The sequence below is a fragment of the Cyclopterus lumpus genome, chromosome 15 (genome assembly GCF_009769545.1).
Source record: "Cyclopterus lumpus isolate fCycLum1 chromosome 15, fCycLum1.pri, whole genome shotgun sequence".
NCBI classification, from domain to species: domain Eukaryota; kingdom Metazoa; phylum Chordata; class Actinopteri; order Perciformes; family Cyclopteridae; genus Cyclopterus; species Cyclopterus lumpus.
The window spans coordinates 20,527,108-20,535,022 of record NC_046980.1 but is presented as its reverse complement, the minus strand read 5'-3'; the positions used below and the strand labels follow the sequence as shown (position 1 = coordinate 20,535,022).

At 44.1% G+C, this 7,915-nt stretch overlaps 1 long non-coding RNA gene across 1 annotated transcript; it reads left to right on the top strand.

Annotated features, from left to right (window-relative positions):
- Positions 1-1,619: 1,619 nt before the first annotated feature.
- LOC117744255 lies at positions 1,620-3,672 on the top strand. The gene is made up of 3 exons (XR_004611174.1): positions 1,620-1,735; positions 3,194-3,419; positions 3,571-3,672. It is a non-coding gene; the product is annotated as an uncharacterized LOC117744255 (long non-coding RNA).
- The last annotated feature ends 4,243 nt before the right edge of the window (positions 3,673-7,915 follow it).

Genomic DNA, 7,915 nt, shown 5'->3' with positions numbered 1-7,915 from the left:
GTTCTGTATGCGGGTGTTTGTGTTCTGCATGTGTGCATGTGTGCATGTCATTTAGAGAGAGAGAGGGGTTGAGGATAGAGAGAAAGAGATTGGAGACAGGATGGGGGATGACAGGCTGGATCTGATTACGGGGTTGGAATGACTGGGAGGGTTTTTGCGGTGCAGAGCTTTCTCAATAGTACATTCCTGTGTGCAAGCCGGGGCAGGATCCACGGCTACAGGCTCGCCTCTGCCAGAGGGATTGAGCAAAAGGAGAAAATAATAATAATGGACCTCGTCAGAACAAGCAGTGGGGTCAAGACTCACACTTGGTAGGCCCTTGCTAGATAGCATAACAGATGGTGAGTTATTCACACATCCCGCGCCAGCCTCAGTGACACTGGTAATGCGGTTTGCTTTGCATGTTGGAACGGGGTGGGGGTGGGGGTGGGGGTTATTGTTTCTGGACGCGGGGTGGGGGTGGGTTATTGTTTCTGGACGCGGGGTGGGGGTGGGTTATTGTTTCTGGACGCTGGGTGACGTGCCCTCTGAAACTGTCAGCACTGAGCAGAGTGACCTTTACAGAAGGAAACCAGCTTTTTTTTTGGGCCTGGAGGTTTTTGCGGGGGCCAAGTTTTTGTATGTGTGTGCCAGCAGGAAAACGACTGACAACTGTACAAATTCGCTTTTTTTTTTTCCTGGAAAAGTCAAAAGACTCACCTGCTCTGTTGGGTGAAATGCTACAAGTTGCTTGAGGTCCTTCTACACAAACACGCACATAAAAAACACAATGGATCAAACCAGCTGGTCTATCAGCCCGACTGGCGATATGCCACAAAATGTATCTTTCCGCTTAGCTGTCTGTCTCTCGTGCTCACTGTCTGACTAGCTGTTTGTACTTGTCAGTTAACAGACAGACTGTTTCTCTTCCTGTCTCCTAGATTCTGTGCTCGCTCTCTCCTCCTTACTTGCACACACACGCACACACACATGCACTCCCTCAGCGTCAAGTTCAGGCCAAGGTTTGGACACGAGTCGGTGAACAACACAGAGGTTCCCATGCTGAAAGCTGATAAGGAAGCCTTCCTCCCACTGCCAGCTCCTTTCTCCTCCCATGCAGTGCTAGGCAGTGTGTGGACTTCTTTTTTTTTTTACTGTATGTGTGTGTACGCAGGCAGCTGGGGAAGGTAAGTAGGAGGATGAGGAGGGTGATGCGGGCCTTCACCCAGGCCTTTGTTCCCTCTCTTATTCCTGCCACCATCGCTGCTGACGGTAAACACCTCCACCAACTCACAAAAGAACCCCCTCCTCGCCCTTTAGTTTGATTTACTACACGAAGGAAATAACATTAACTTATCCGTACACCGCCGCCGCCGCCTCCGCCCCCTCCGCCCCCGCCCCGCCCCCTCCGAGTCTCTCTTTGTTCGCATGGTTTGTTTACTATTCTCTGTATGGAAAATCCTTCAGGAATGTGGAGGAAGTGGGTGTATCCTCCAGTAGCTTGAGTTTTTAACGTGGGAGGATGGGGGGGCTGTTCCAATATCCCACAATGCTTCAGGTGGTCATGCAAGCAGGGTGTGGGAGTGTGTGTTTGTGTGGAGTTGGCTTCAGGTTACCCGAGGCAACGGGGCCTACTTTTCGTCAGTCCTTGGGTTACATTAATTAAAGGGGTTCACACCTACGGACAAGTATAAAAGACGGATCCTCCCCCAAAGTTCCATCTGCCAATTATCCGTGACCAGCAATCCGTTGGATGGTAATTATGATTCAGTATCTTGAGAATTTCCTTGATCCGAATATACTGTCTCATTTCCATCCTAGAATTTTACACACACCCAGAAGCAAGGATCCCTTTAAATATGCTGAATTAATTCTTAATTTGTCCTTGAAGTTTTTCAGTTGAGTTTGAAAGGTTGATAACAGTATTTGACAAAGCAGTGCACCCACACAAGGTCCATTTAGTAACTGTTTCCAAGATCAAGAATTAACTTTTAATCTCAAACCAACGTGAAAAGAAAATACTTATTTTTAAATATTTGACAAATCCAGAAAAAAATTATATTAAATGTTTTCAAAAAGCCGAGACCAAACCTTAAAGCTGTACTAATCAGTATTTTGATATAAACTATGTGTAATGTGAAAAGAGCTAAAACCCCTCAATTAACAAATATTTAGTAGACTTTAATGGGTGATGTTCCCCATAATTGTTAATTTCAGATGTTAAGAGATTAAGAGGCAATTCTATAATAACGCTTTAATTTACCTATAAAAGCATAGCTGTTTAAGTTTAGGTTTGAACTATGGCCCCTTTAAGGTCTAAATTAAGGGTTTCATTTTGTTTCATACATTTGAATGGCCTTATACCTAAACTCTGCCCCTTGAATACCGGAATATCATAAAACCTATTCATTTATCAAAACATACATTATATATCTGCCTAAAATTCCTTAAAAACACATTATTATCACGGCAACTCGGGATTAGTGACTTTTCATGGGCGACAGTTTCGAAAGGGGTTTGATACCTCTCTTAATTGTTATTCTTTACATCACTGATATGTATGTCATTGACAGTAGTTTACTGTCGGTGTTGCTTGGCATTTGCTGTGATGACCTTTGACCCCCAACCCCTGCTACCAGTAAAAACACACCTCTGTGATTACACACACACACACACACACGCACACTCACATCTGCGGTCACCTGCAGCCCTCCTCAACGACCTCTGACCTCGAGGGCTTCAGCAGCTGTATTACAAATCTGGACAGCGTGTCACAACCTTCGAGTGATTTTATGAGGAAAACATGACGACGGTAGCAGCGAGGGTGCTATTAAGTCCTGGCACCTATGCTGTAAAGAAATGAACTGTTTGCAACTACTGCAGGTCACAACCTTTTCGTTATGAGCAATATTCAGATGAAGCTCTCACGCTCCCTCTCTCACACACACGGCCTTGTGAAAAGGGGCTGAATCATCTCCGCTAATGAGGGCCTTCGATTTCCATGCTGCTCCGATTCTGACTGCGTCTGCGTCTGCCTTGACCACTAAAGAACCCCAGCTGCCCACAAAAATGCCTACAAGGGGATGCCTGCCTCCTGACTCCATGTGCTCTTGTGTGTGTGTGTGTGTGTGTGTGTGTGTGTTTGTGTGTGTTTTTGACCAGCATGAAAATGTACATTGCGCAACTATGTTTTGTTTTTGCTTGTGTCTCCCAGCTAGCAGCAGCAGATGCGGCGGGCCTCGTGGGTGGCAACATCTGAAATAAACCTCTCTTGAAAGTATTCGCTAGGAAAGGAGGATCACGAAAAGTTTGGATGATTCCCAAAATACAGGTATATCAAAAGTTGCGGACTCCTGTGCGACGTCGTCGCTCACCCGGCGTGAACTGTGTCTTCCCAGCAGAATGAAACAGACCCAACGAATTTGTTGCAAACGCTTCAGGTCTGCTTTGAATCACGGTACCTGTTGTTGCAGCACATCCAGTCTAATCCTTGAGGTTTCTGCGTTCCGTAGACGTAGTGTGTGTGTGTGTAAACCCTACACAAGGGTGGGGGTTTAATCTGCGTGCGTGCATGTCCGTCTATCTTTGCAGGTGATGATCTGATCTCAGGTGGCAGCTCGTGTGTAATTGTGGTCGAGGAATCCGGCCCCCCATCTTCCTATCTGTCCATCTCTCAGCGCTCTTGTCGAGGCGGATGAGAGTCCCGCCTCCCTACAGCAGGTGATCACAGGACTCCTTTTTTTCTGTTTCATGGAAACAGGCCTGTCACACTGGTATGTGGCCGGCCTGTTAACACTCGGCACATGAGCCCCGCTATTAATATCTGTTTATAGAGCTATAGTCACTAGACCTTCTTTTGATATTTAGCAACATAACTTAAAATTGAACTTTACCTAGTATTTATACGATTAGTATACCAGGCATTAACCTATGGGTCTGAAAAGCAAAGCCAATGCAGAAGTGTTTTAATGGTCAGCAGCGGGCAACATCTCTGGTTGCAGAAAAAAAGACGTTGTATAGAAGTCTGTAAAACTCTCTAAAATTATACTACTTCTCACTTGATTTATTACCTCAGTAAACATTGTTAACACAAGTTTATGGTTTCAATTGCTATTTGTCAGTGTTTTTAGTACATGAAAGTTAATTGTGACCTTTTTGATCGGTTGTTGAATAAGGGCTCCACCCTCTCGTGTCCCTTGTGGTTGCAAACAAACAAGATGGAGATGGACAAAAACCAAGATGGCGACGGACAAACCAAATGGCAACGGACAGAAACAAGATGGTGACAGACAAAATACAAGATGGCGACGAACAAAATGCAGTCCAAAAACAGACCACGAACGTCACACTGTGACGTCACAGTGACTATGCACACTTCTTACATACAATAGTATAGACTAAATTCCCAGAAGAAGAGGATCCAAAATTCCATATTATCTCAGCAGAATTCACATTAAAGGGCTCATATGATAATGTTTTATTTTCTGAGATATGACTTCAGATTGGTATGGAAGGATTTGACCAATCAGTCCGTAGTGAAACCAGAGTCTCCTTGCCCTGAGGGACCTCTAACCTCCCTCAAATTATTTTGTTCCTCCTTTTTATTAGCCACAGATGGCTCTGGGGATATCACTGTTTTGCACACCACTTCTTTTATCTACCAGATGGATTGCCGCAAAATTCATGTTTTCTAGACGATGAAACCTAATGACTTTGGTGATCTCCAGCACCACCAAACAGGTTTGGCATTTGTACTTACACTTGCGTAGTGCATGTCGACAGGGTAGCGTTGTCTCAAATAGAACACAGCTGAAATGATGATCCCAACATCAGTATTACATTACATTACATTACATTAGTTTCCAACTGATCATGATCCACCGGCTTGTTTACTCACTTGATAATTATATCAAATTTAAATAAAAATGAATGTAATTTTTATTTTTACATGCTTGTGTGCAGCCTCTGTTTCACGCCAGGTGGAAAATACGCCACCATCTCCGCCATTTTCACAGGTCCCTCCCCGTTCGCTATGCAATATGGCGACCATTGAAGGTGAGAAATATCCAGTGTTCCACACTCAACATTTTGTGCGTTGTTATGAGTACCACATGCTCATAGGTTACTGCATTGTGCCACATTGTCAGTGTGAGCACACTTATGCACTCAAAATAGCAAGTGTAAGTACAGAACTCAAATTGAGGCACAGCAACGGTGACACCAGCATGCTAGCATTGTCATTGTGAGAATGTTAGCACGCTAACGTAAGTATTTAGCTTGCATGGCTGTAGGCTTTTTACATTTCTGTATTAAACCAACAAGAAACAACAAGTCAGCTTAAGATGTGCACAAAGACATATCTTTGAACTTCTCAGGAAGTTGTTTCTCCCTGGTTCCAGTCTTAATGCTGGAGACATTTGTCTCATTTCATGCTTTCACCTTTTAGTAGCATAAACTAAGAAGGTACACTTTAAAACTTAATTGGCGGAAAAATGGGTATCTTCTTAAAAATTCTGAATGTTCAAGTACTTTTCAGAACCTTTAGTTCAGATTACTTGGTCACAATAAACCCTTTTTCATATAAAGTTTGACTGAATTAGCCAATTAGGCTTCACTAGACCATCAAGTCATCGAGATGAAGATAGAACTAAAATCTTGACGGGCTCTGATTGACATTCTTCTCTTAGCTCTGTGTTGTGATTAACGTCCTCCAAATCCCAGCTCCTATACACACCACTCAGACTGCTCAGATTAAACCGGGCTAGCATGTAAACATAAATCCAGCGTGTCTGTATACCAGACAGCTGTATATAACCACAGCGACGTTTCTGCTGCCATTTCTTTTTCTTCTTGCTCCAACTCCAACTTTTAAGGGAGGAGGCTTCATGCTTGATTTGGATGGGAGATGTCACCTTTAATAAATATCAAGTGCCGCTTTGATACGACGACTCGCCGCGCTGGGTGCGCGGAGCGAGAGGCTGCAGATAACACGTAATTGAAGGGTTAGAGGTGTGCTTTGGATCAATACGATTACTGTAATTGGCAGGCTGGATTGCAGGAGCAGATCGGCCTGGATGTCAAGGCTGAACAGACCGTGACCTAGCGGATGATCGGAGTTAATAAACACATAGTGCACAGCTGCAAATTGAATTTAGCAGGAGAGGAAAACAAAACAGCCTACAATCTATTTTGAAACGCAAACAGGAGCGTGTGTCGTCAGGATGGCTCCTAGATAAAAAGGCGAACCATGAATGTCGATAACCCTCGTTGTACACCGACAACCACTGTCATCTCATCCCCCCCCACCCCCGGCACAGACTGACACACTCACAGCCCTGGCCCCAACATTTAACCATAGTGTTTACCGTTATCAGATAAGCCTGTAATCTGATCTCTCCGAGAGGGGAGGCTGAGGAGATACAGGAGATGGACAGTGGGGTCATGGTCAGGAGACAGAGGGATAGGGACTGCATGTTTGTGTGTGGTTCAGGTGGGTGGTGGCTGTAATTGATACCTTTAGGGCCCCTGGGGTGAGCTCATGATCTGTGCTGTAAATGGGTGTTGCTGGTGGGCCTGGGGGCAACACATCGCCAACTTAATCTTTTTGGCTCCAAGGCTCAGGGTGTAAAATGAGCATTGAGGGGGGAAAAGCTCTGACTGTCCTGCTTGTCTTTGAAAGATTTTTTTTCTTCTGTTTTCTTTGTTTCTACTTGTAAAACCATATGCATTCTCACCAGTTTCTCCTAAAACAAGGGCTGCAAATGTAAAAATATTTCCTTTATCAGCAAGTGTGTTGACGATCGGTTGTTTGTTAAAAATGACATTCTTTCTTAATTTTTCCACTGGCAAATTGTTTTCGCATCCAAAGAAGGGAGAATACCAAAGAGAAAGATGATTCACTTTGTTTTAATGTCTCCAGTGATCGGAATCGTTACTTCCGCTGTTAGCTGGTGACGCTGGTAGTTTGACATTAGCATGTGTGTTTGGATGGCTAGCTAAGGGATTTCCACAGATTCTGATGATCTTTTATGTATTAGTGCAGTGCCGGAGTGCATGGCCGTTCGGGCCATACACACACATGTTGTGCGTTTGCACAGTTTGGAGATTTATATATTTCTTTTGGAATTATTAACATGCATCATTTTGTTTTGCTTGCAATTGATAATTAGAATGATTTCTACCCTCTTCATACTTGGCTACCAACAGACAGTAACATAAAAACAATTCACTCTTTAAAGGTTTGAAAAGGTAAAAAGCAGGAAAAATGGTTGTTAATAAAAAGTAAGGTCAATATATCTCTACATTGTTGCTTTCTCAATAGTAAACTGTTAGCTGTGGGTGCAGAAGGACCCAGTAGAGTTTCCCCTGACCCAGCATCTCCTCCCACCCGGTCCCACAATGCAGCGCTGGTGCCAAGGGAAGTGTAGTTTGTGTTCATGCTTGGTTCATTGTGTTTCCAGCATGCCACCTCCACAATGACATGAAAGATGTCTTGCTTGGGGAGGTGGGGGATGGAGGAAACCGGAGCAGCTGGAAACGCACAGAGACCGGCCCTTTTCCATTGCAAAGTTAATTTTTTCTTCACTTTTGTCTTGCTATATCGTAACAATAACAACAAGAATGCCGCTTTTGTCACAATGGTTCCCCTCGACAGAAGTTGTTTTTGCCGGCTTTCATCGAGCCAGTTAGGGGGGTGTCCTTGCTTTATGTCTACGTCACAAGGCTCTTCCTGCTATTTGTAGAAATAAGGATGTGATAGTATCAATGTGAAGCAGACGGTGGGGGTGGGATACAAGAACACAGGCTGAAGTGACCTTTCTTCAGATGACGTTGTTGTCGCAAAGCTATAAATACACAGTACAATATGTCTGATTGACAAAATGGCCGGCCAGTTTCCCTGCAGACGAGGAATTGCTTTAAAAAAGAATATTACTAG